The sequence below is a fragment of the Hippopotamus amphibius genome, chromosome X, assembly GCF_030028045.1.
Source record: "Hippopotamus amphibius kiboko isolate mHipAmp2 chromosome X, mHipAmp2.hap2, whole genome shotgun sequence".
Classification (NCBI taxonomy): Eukaryota; Metazoa; Chordata; class Mammalia; order Artiodactyla; family Hippopotamidae; genus Hippopotamus; species Hippopotamus amphibius.
Genome location: NC_080203.1, coordinates 48,727,471 through 48,735,244, shown reverse-complemented (window position 1 = coordinate 48,735,244; position 7,774 = coordinate 48,727,471). Strand labels below are relative to the sequence as shown.

General features: G+C 41.4%; 1 pseudogene; it reads left to right on the top strand.

The window, feature by feature from the left end:
* The first annotated feature begins 1,401 nt into the window (after window positions 1-1,401).
* On the top strand, window positions 1,402-4,068 carry LOC130841953 (ATM interactor-like; annotated as a pseudogene).
* Window positions 4,069-7,774: the final 3,706 nt, after the last annotated feature.

Sequence of the window (7,774 nt, the reverse complement as noted above, 5' to 3'; positions counted from 1 at the left end):
TCATTTTTCTGATTTTGAGCTGGATGAACTGTTTATATATTTTGGAGATTAATCCTTTGTCTGCTGATTCATTTGCAAATATTTTCTCCCATGCTGAGGGTTGTCTTTCCATCTTGTTTATAGTTTCCTTTGCTGTGCAAAACCTTTTAAGTTTCATTAGGTCTCACTTGTTTATTTCTGTTTTTATTTGCATTACTCTAGGATGTGTGTCAAAAAAGATCTTGCTGTGATTTATGTCAATGAGTGTTCTTCCTATGTTTTCCTCTAAGAGTTTTATAGTGTCTGACCTTACATTCAGGTCTTTTACCCATTTTGAGTTTATTTTTGTGCATTGTGTTAGGAAGTGTTCTAATTTCATTCTTTTACATGTAGCTGTCCAGTTTTCCCACCTCCACTTACTGAAGAGGCTGTCTTTTCTCCATTGTATATTCTTGCCTCCTTTGTCAAAGATAAGGTGCCTGTAGGTGCGTGGTTTTATCTCTGGGCTATCTTTTGTGTTCCATTGATCTATATTTCTGGTTTTGTGCCAGTACCATACTGTCTTGATTACTGTAGCTTTGTAGTATAGTTTGAAGTCAGGGAGCCTGATTCCTCCAGCTCTGTTTTTTCCCCTCAAAATTGCTTTGGCTATTCGGGTTCTTATGTGTCCCCATACAAATTTTAGGATTTTTTTGTTCTAGTTCGGTAAAAAAAATGCTATTGGTAATTTGATAGGGATGGCATTAAATCTGTAGACTTCTTTGGGTAGTATAGTCATTTTCACAATAATGAGTCTTCAAATCCAAGAACATGGTATATCTCTCCATCTGTTTGTGTTATTTTTGATTTCTTTCATCAGTGTCTTATAGTTTTCTGAGTACAGGTCTTTTACCTCCTTAGTTAGGTTTATTCCTAGGTATTTTATGCTTTATGTTGCAATGGTGAATGGGATTGTTTCCTTGATTTCTCTTTCGGATCTTTTGTTGTTAGTGTATAGGCATACAAGAGATTTCTGTGTGCTAATTTTGTATCCTGCAACTTTACCAAATTCATTGATTATCTCAAGTAGTTATCTGATGGCATCCTTAGGATTTTCCATGTATAGATCATGTCATCTGTAAACAGTGGCAGTTTTACTTCTTTTCCAATTTGGATTCCTTTTAATTCTTTTCCTTCTCTGATTGCTGTGGCAGGGACTTCCAAAACTGTGTTGAATAGTAGTGGCAAGAGTGGATATCCTTGTCTTCTTCCTGATCTTAGAGGGAATGCTTTCAGTTTTTCACCATTGAGAATGATGTTTGCTGTTGGTTTGTTATATATGGCCTTTATTATGTGGAGATAGATTTCCTCTATGCCCACTTTCTGAAGAGTTTTTATCATAAATGGGTGTTGAATTTTGTCAAAAGCTTTTGCTGGGGAGCCATGGCGGCCTCTGAGGCGGCGGCGGCGGGGCCCGAGGCTCTGGCCTCGGGCACCCCGGCCGTCCAGGCGGCCGCGAGGGGAGCCGCCACCGCCTCGGGCCCGCGGGCCCCCCCCCCGGGCGGCTGAGGGGCAGCCGGCCGCGACCCACGGGGGCGAGGCAGCAGCCCGCGGGCGCGGCGCCTCCAGCCCGGGAGCTCATCCAGCCCTCGGTGAGCGAGCTGTCCCGGGCCGTGCGGACCAACATCCTTTGCACGGTGCGCGGCTGCGGCAAGATCCTGCCCAACAGCCCCGCGCTCAACATGCACCTGGTCAAGAGCCACCGCCTGCAGGATGGCATAGTGAATCCAACAATAAGAAAAGATTTGAAAACTGTACCGAAATTCTACTGCTGTCCAATGGAAGGATGCCCTAGAGGCCCTGACAGACCATTTTCTCAGTTTTCTCTTGTGAAGCAGCACTTTATGAAAATGCATGCCGAAAAGAAGCATCAATGTAGTAAGTGCAGCAATTCGTATGGCACTGAGTGGGACTTGAAAAGACATGCAGAGGATTGTGGCAAGACCTTCCAGTGCACCTGTGGCTGCCCCTATGCCAGCAGGACTGCACTGCAGTCCCACATATACCGAACTGGCCATGAGATCCCTGCAGAACACAGGGATCCACCTCATAAGAAAAGGAAAATGGAAAACTGCCTGCACAACCAGAAGTTGTCCGGTAAGACTGTTGAATCACTGAGCAACCAACCAACCCCAAGACCAGACGCTCAAGTACTAGAAGCTTCAGAAATAAAGCTAGTGGCTTCTTTTGAAGACTCTTGCAGCTCAAATGCCAGAGAGCAGACTCTTCCAGCACCTCCAAGGTATCCTCAGAAGTTGCTTTTACCAAAGCCCAAAGTGGCTTTGGTTAAACTCCCTGTTATGCAGTTTTCTCCTGTGCCTGTCTTTGTGCCTACAGCCGACGCCTCAGCCCAGCCTGTGGTGTTGGGTGTTGATCATCAGGGCTCTGCTCCGGGTGCTGTGCACTTACTGCCCTTGTCCATCGGAACCCTGATCCTCGGCCTAGATTCAGAGGCTTGCTCTCTCAAGGAGAGCCTCCCTCTTTCAAAGATTGTAAATCCTGTTGCTGTTGAGCCAATTAGCACAGGTGTTCAAGTGAACTTGGGTAAAAGTCCATCTAACCCATTACAAGAACTAGGGGACACATGTCAAAAGAACAGCATTTCTTCAATCAATGTACAGACAGATCTGTCTTACACCACACAACACTTTATACCGTCCACAGAGTGGGCTAGCCCTGATTCCTCTGTTTCGTCTTGTTCTCAAACTGATTTGACGTTTGGCTCTCAAGTTTCCCTTCCCATTAGTGTTCATACTCAAACCTTTTTGCCCAATTCTAAGGTAACCTCCTCTATAGCTGCTCAGACTGATGCGTTTGTAGATACCAGTTTTCAGTCAGGTGGGGTCTCCAGAGAAACTCAGACCAGTGGAATGCAGAGTCCAGCAGATGATCGAGTACAGATGGACCAAGCTGTAATGTGTGGAGACATTTTTGAGAGTGTGCATTCGTCATATGGTGTTTCTACAGACAGTATTATAAGCAGCAGCTTAGTAGCAGAGACTGTGACTCATGGTTTGTTACCTCAGAACCACCCTAAAACTTTAAATCCGGATATTGAGAAATCTCCACCAATTATAAATTTCAGTGCACAGAATAGTGTGCTTTCTTCACAGAACATGACAGATAATCAGACCCAAACCATAGATTTATTAAGTGATCTAGAAAACATCTTGTCAAGTAATCTGCCTGGTCAGACACTGGACAGTCGTAGTCTTTTGTCTGACACAAATACTGGACCTGACACCCAGCTCCCATCTGGCCCAACCCAGAATCCTGCAATTGATTTTGATATTGAAGAGTTCTTTTCAGCCTCAAATATCCAGACTCAAACTGAAGAGAGTGAGCTTAGCACCATGACCACTGAGCCAGTCTTGGAATCACTGGACATAGAGACCCAAACTGACTTCCTACTTGCAGATACCTCTGCCCAGTCCTACAGTTGTAGGGGAAATTCTAACTTCTTAGGCCTTGAAATGTTTGACACGCAGACACAGACGGACTTGAACTTCTTTTTAGACAGTAGCCCTCATCTGCCTCTTGGGAGTATTCTGAAACACTCCAGCTTTTCCATGAGTACTGATTCATCTGACACAGACACCCAAACTGAAGGAATCTCTGCTGCTAAAAACCTGCCTGCTCTAGAAAGCAAAGTTCAGTTGAACAGTGCAGAAACACAGACCATGAATTCTGGCTTTGAGACTTTGGGGAGCTTATTCTTCACCAGCAATGAAACTCAGACAGCAATGGATGACTTTCTTCTGGCTGATTTGGCCTGGAACACGGTGGAATCTCAATTCAGCTCCGTTGAAACCCAGACGTGTGCAGAACTACACCCAGTCTCCAACTTCTGAAAGTGGAGTCCACATGGGGGATGGCGTTTGAGGTTCCCTTCTGGATTTAGAAGATGGAGAGTGGGGACAACAGTATTAACTCTATTGAATGTAGTTGATGATACAGTTACTTCGATTCTTTGAGGTCTTTGCCTTTTGTACTTGTAAACATGAAATCTGTGTAAAAATTTGTGAGTATATTATAAAGTGTAAGATGTTGATCTAACAAAAAAAAAAGCTTTTGATCTATTGAAATGATCATATGGTTTTTATTTTTCAATTTGTTAATATGATGTATCACATTGATTAATTTGCATATATTGAAGACTCCTTGCATTCCAGGGATAAATCCCACTTGATCATGGTGTATGATTCTTTGAATGTGTTGTTGGATTCTGTTTGCTTGTATTGTATTGAGGTTTTTTCATCTAAATCCATCAGTGATATTGGTTTGTCATTTTCTTTTATGTAGTATCTTTGTCTGGTTTTGGTATCAGTGTGATGGTGGCCTCTTAGAATGAGTTTGGGAGTATTCCTTCCTCTGCAATTTTTTGGAAGAGTTTGAGAAGAATGGGTGTTAGCTCTTCTTTAAATATTTGATAGAATTCACCTGTGAAGCCATCTTGTCCTGGACTTTTGTTTGTTGAAAGATTTTCAATCACGGAGTATAGTTCTTCTTGCTACTGCTGTCTGCCCACTGGTGGGTGATGCTATCTAAGAGGCTTGTGCAGGCTTCCTGATGGGAGGGACTAGTGGTAGGTAGAGCTTGGTGTTGGTCTGGTTGGCAGAGCTCAGTAAAACTTTAATCCACTAGTCTGCTGATGGGTGGGGCTGAGTTCCCACCCTGTTGTTTTTTTGTCCTGAGGCTACCCAGCACTGGAGATTACCGACTATTTGGTGGGACTAATGGCAGTCTCTGGAAGGGCTCATGCCAATGAGCACTTCCCAGAACCCCTGCGACCAGCATCCAAATCCCTGCAGTGAACCACAGCTGCCCCTGCCTCTGCAGGTGATCCTCCAACACCAGCAGGTAGGTTTGGTTCAGTCTTCTATGGGGTCACTGTTCCCTCCCCCTGGGTCCTGGTGCACACACTACTTTTTGTGTGCCCTCCAAGAGTGGAGTCTCTCTTTCTCCCAGTCCTGTGGAAGTCCTGCAATCAAACCCCACTGGCTTTCAAAGTATGATTCTCTGGGGATTCCTCCTCCTGTTGCTGGATGGGAAGCCTAACGTGGGGCTCAGAAGTCTCACTGCAGTGGGTGGACTTTGTGGTTTAACTGTTCTCCAGTTTGTGAGCCACCCACCCAGATGTTATGGGATTTGATTTTATCTTGGTTGTGCCCTTCTTACTGTCTCATTGCAGCTTCTTTGTCTCTGGATGTGGGGTGTCTTTTCTGGTGAGCTCCAGTGTCTTCCTGTCGATGATTGTTCAGCAGTTAGTTGTGATTCTTGTGCTCTCACAGGAGAGAGTGAGCATGCATCCTTCTATTCTGCCATCTTGAACCAATCTCTCCATTAAACTTGAAGTGTAGGGACCATGTCTTCTTCATATCTTTACATCCATAGTTGTGCCAAGACACAGAAGTTTTTTGCTACACATTTGCTGAAATATTTACTATTTTAATCATTACTTAAGGTTAAGGCCTGGAAGGTCTCAGCTGAAAATGAAACATTACTTTTGAAGAAAAATTATCCATTCAGCTATTAATTGTTTAAAACATCTCAGTAGCCCTAACACAGAGCAAGGTTCCAAAATGTTGGAGCTGAGAGCATGTAGGTAATGAAAAGTAATCTGGAAATATCTAAAGCACTGAACTGATGTGTGCTAAAGAAGGTCAGTGCACATAGCTTTCAGCGAACTAGAAGACTTCCCAAGACCAAGTATACAAGATCTGGGGAAAATATGGAAATAATGCAGAAAACTGTGAAAGAGGAATTCAAGTCAAACTGTATCAACATCCCCATCATGCTCAGGGCTTGCCTTAAGTATGGCTAGGCACTGCTATTCTTTCCCCTCAAAAGATCTAATTATCTTTATTTTTCATCCCTGTTAATGTTAAATGACCCCACATTCTGTGCTATTCTATCACCCTGGCACTGGATAAAAGTTTATTATGATCATCATTCATTAATTCATTTATTTATTCATTTATTGTTTCATCTATGAGGTCATTTATTTCTAGAAAATAAGGCTAAGTAAACTCCATCTCGTCCCTTAACCAGAACTAGGCTGTGGAATTAGACAAATAACACATTCTTGTTTGCTTGCAGTATAGCTTAGAGCTGTCTCCTAATCTGTTTTCAAATTGCTCCAAGCTATGATTTGACTGACAAAACACCGAGTGCACAGTGCTTAATGGTTGCATATACCCCAGCATATGAAATGCATAACCTTATAAGGGAAAATAATAGATATAGATATATAGATATAGACATCTTAATATAATTGATATCTATGTATATCATATATATTTTTTATTTTTATATACAGATATTATACGAGAGTCACAAATCCAATAGGCATGGCACTGCAATGTGCTAAGACTTCGTTACATTCTTCCAATAAATGAGTCTTGGGGTTTTTAACATCTTGAGAATACACATGAATGATCACTGGGACATCATCAAATGTTAGTAGCTGGAATCCACTCCAAAAATGAAGACTACATCATGAGTTAATGATGTGGGTAACAGTTATTCTTAGAGCATGTATTCCTTCTAAACTATAGAAGACAAACTTGCTTCTTTGGAGGTGCTGATTCCCCATTGATGTGCTTTTGGCTATGATTCTGAAAAAAAATGGGTACATGGACGCATTTCTGATTTTCCTACGCAAAACTGTGAGTCCTCCAGAGATGCAGCAACCTCTGTGCGATAAGGAGATAAGATCCTAGATTCCTAGGGAATGATGCCCAAACCTGAACCTCAGCTGTATACACAAGATTAGCACTAAAAGAGCCATGAGAGACACAGTTCTTTCTGTAATTGTTGGAACTCACAAAGAAAATGATGTTGAAAGCAGATGGAGGAGGTAGAGAAGGAAGTAGAGAAACAGAGGCAGCAGTGGTACAGATTAAAATTTCTGCCCAGATGCAATGGCTTTACATTTACAATACTTAAAAAATTTTCAGTCATGTAAACTTTCAGACAAAAATACAAACAGACAAACAAACAAAAATGCCAAAGCATTAGTTCTTAACTATCATGTTTAGCTGTTAAAGCATAGAAAATCATGCTATTGGCATTAGGTTTGTTTACAGCTTTTGGTATGAATATACAACAGTGTATTCCCTTAATGTTTGTCAATTATGTGTCAAGAAAAACAATGTATTGAGTTACATTTCAGTGTTAATGTAGTAGAATTTTTCATATTTTGGATATCTAATTATATTTGCTCCTGATGGTGATATAAGGTTTAGATACTAAGGAATGAAAAGGCAGCTCTAATGTTTATATATTTACTTTATTAAAAACCAATATGTTACATGGACAGTTTTCTGCTGTGGGCTTACCTTGTAAATGTGCTTTCCAAACAAATTCATTATCTTCTGCCTCCTATATGAGATTTTTGAAAGTATGATTGATTGACACTTTTTAGAGTGAACATGAAGGTTATATTAACCAGAATGACAGAGCCCAACTTGAAAAAAAGTGGATCCTCAATATTTATTAAATTAGGTGTCTGGTCATCTCTGTGACCTACAAAGTATATTGGACATGGCTACATCAAGAGCTTATTTATTGAACCCCACATTCAGGCACTGTGTACAGAAGTAAGGGGGCAGGAATTAGACAAGATTCCTTCTTTCAAGAAGTTTACATTACAATACAGGAGTTACATACAAATATTTATCATACATTGCTATATTGAAAGTCTGTAAATGGCACAGTAATGTCATAAAAAGAGTGCAATTAATTTTGTTGGAGT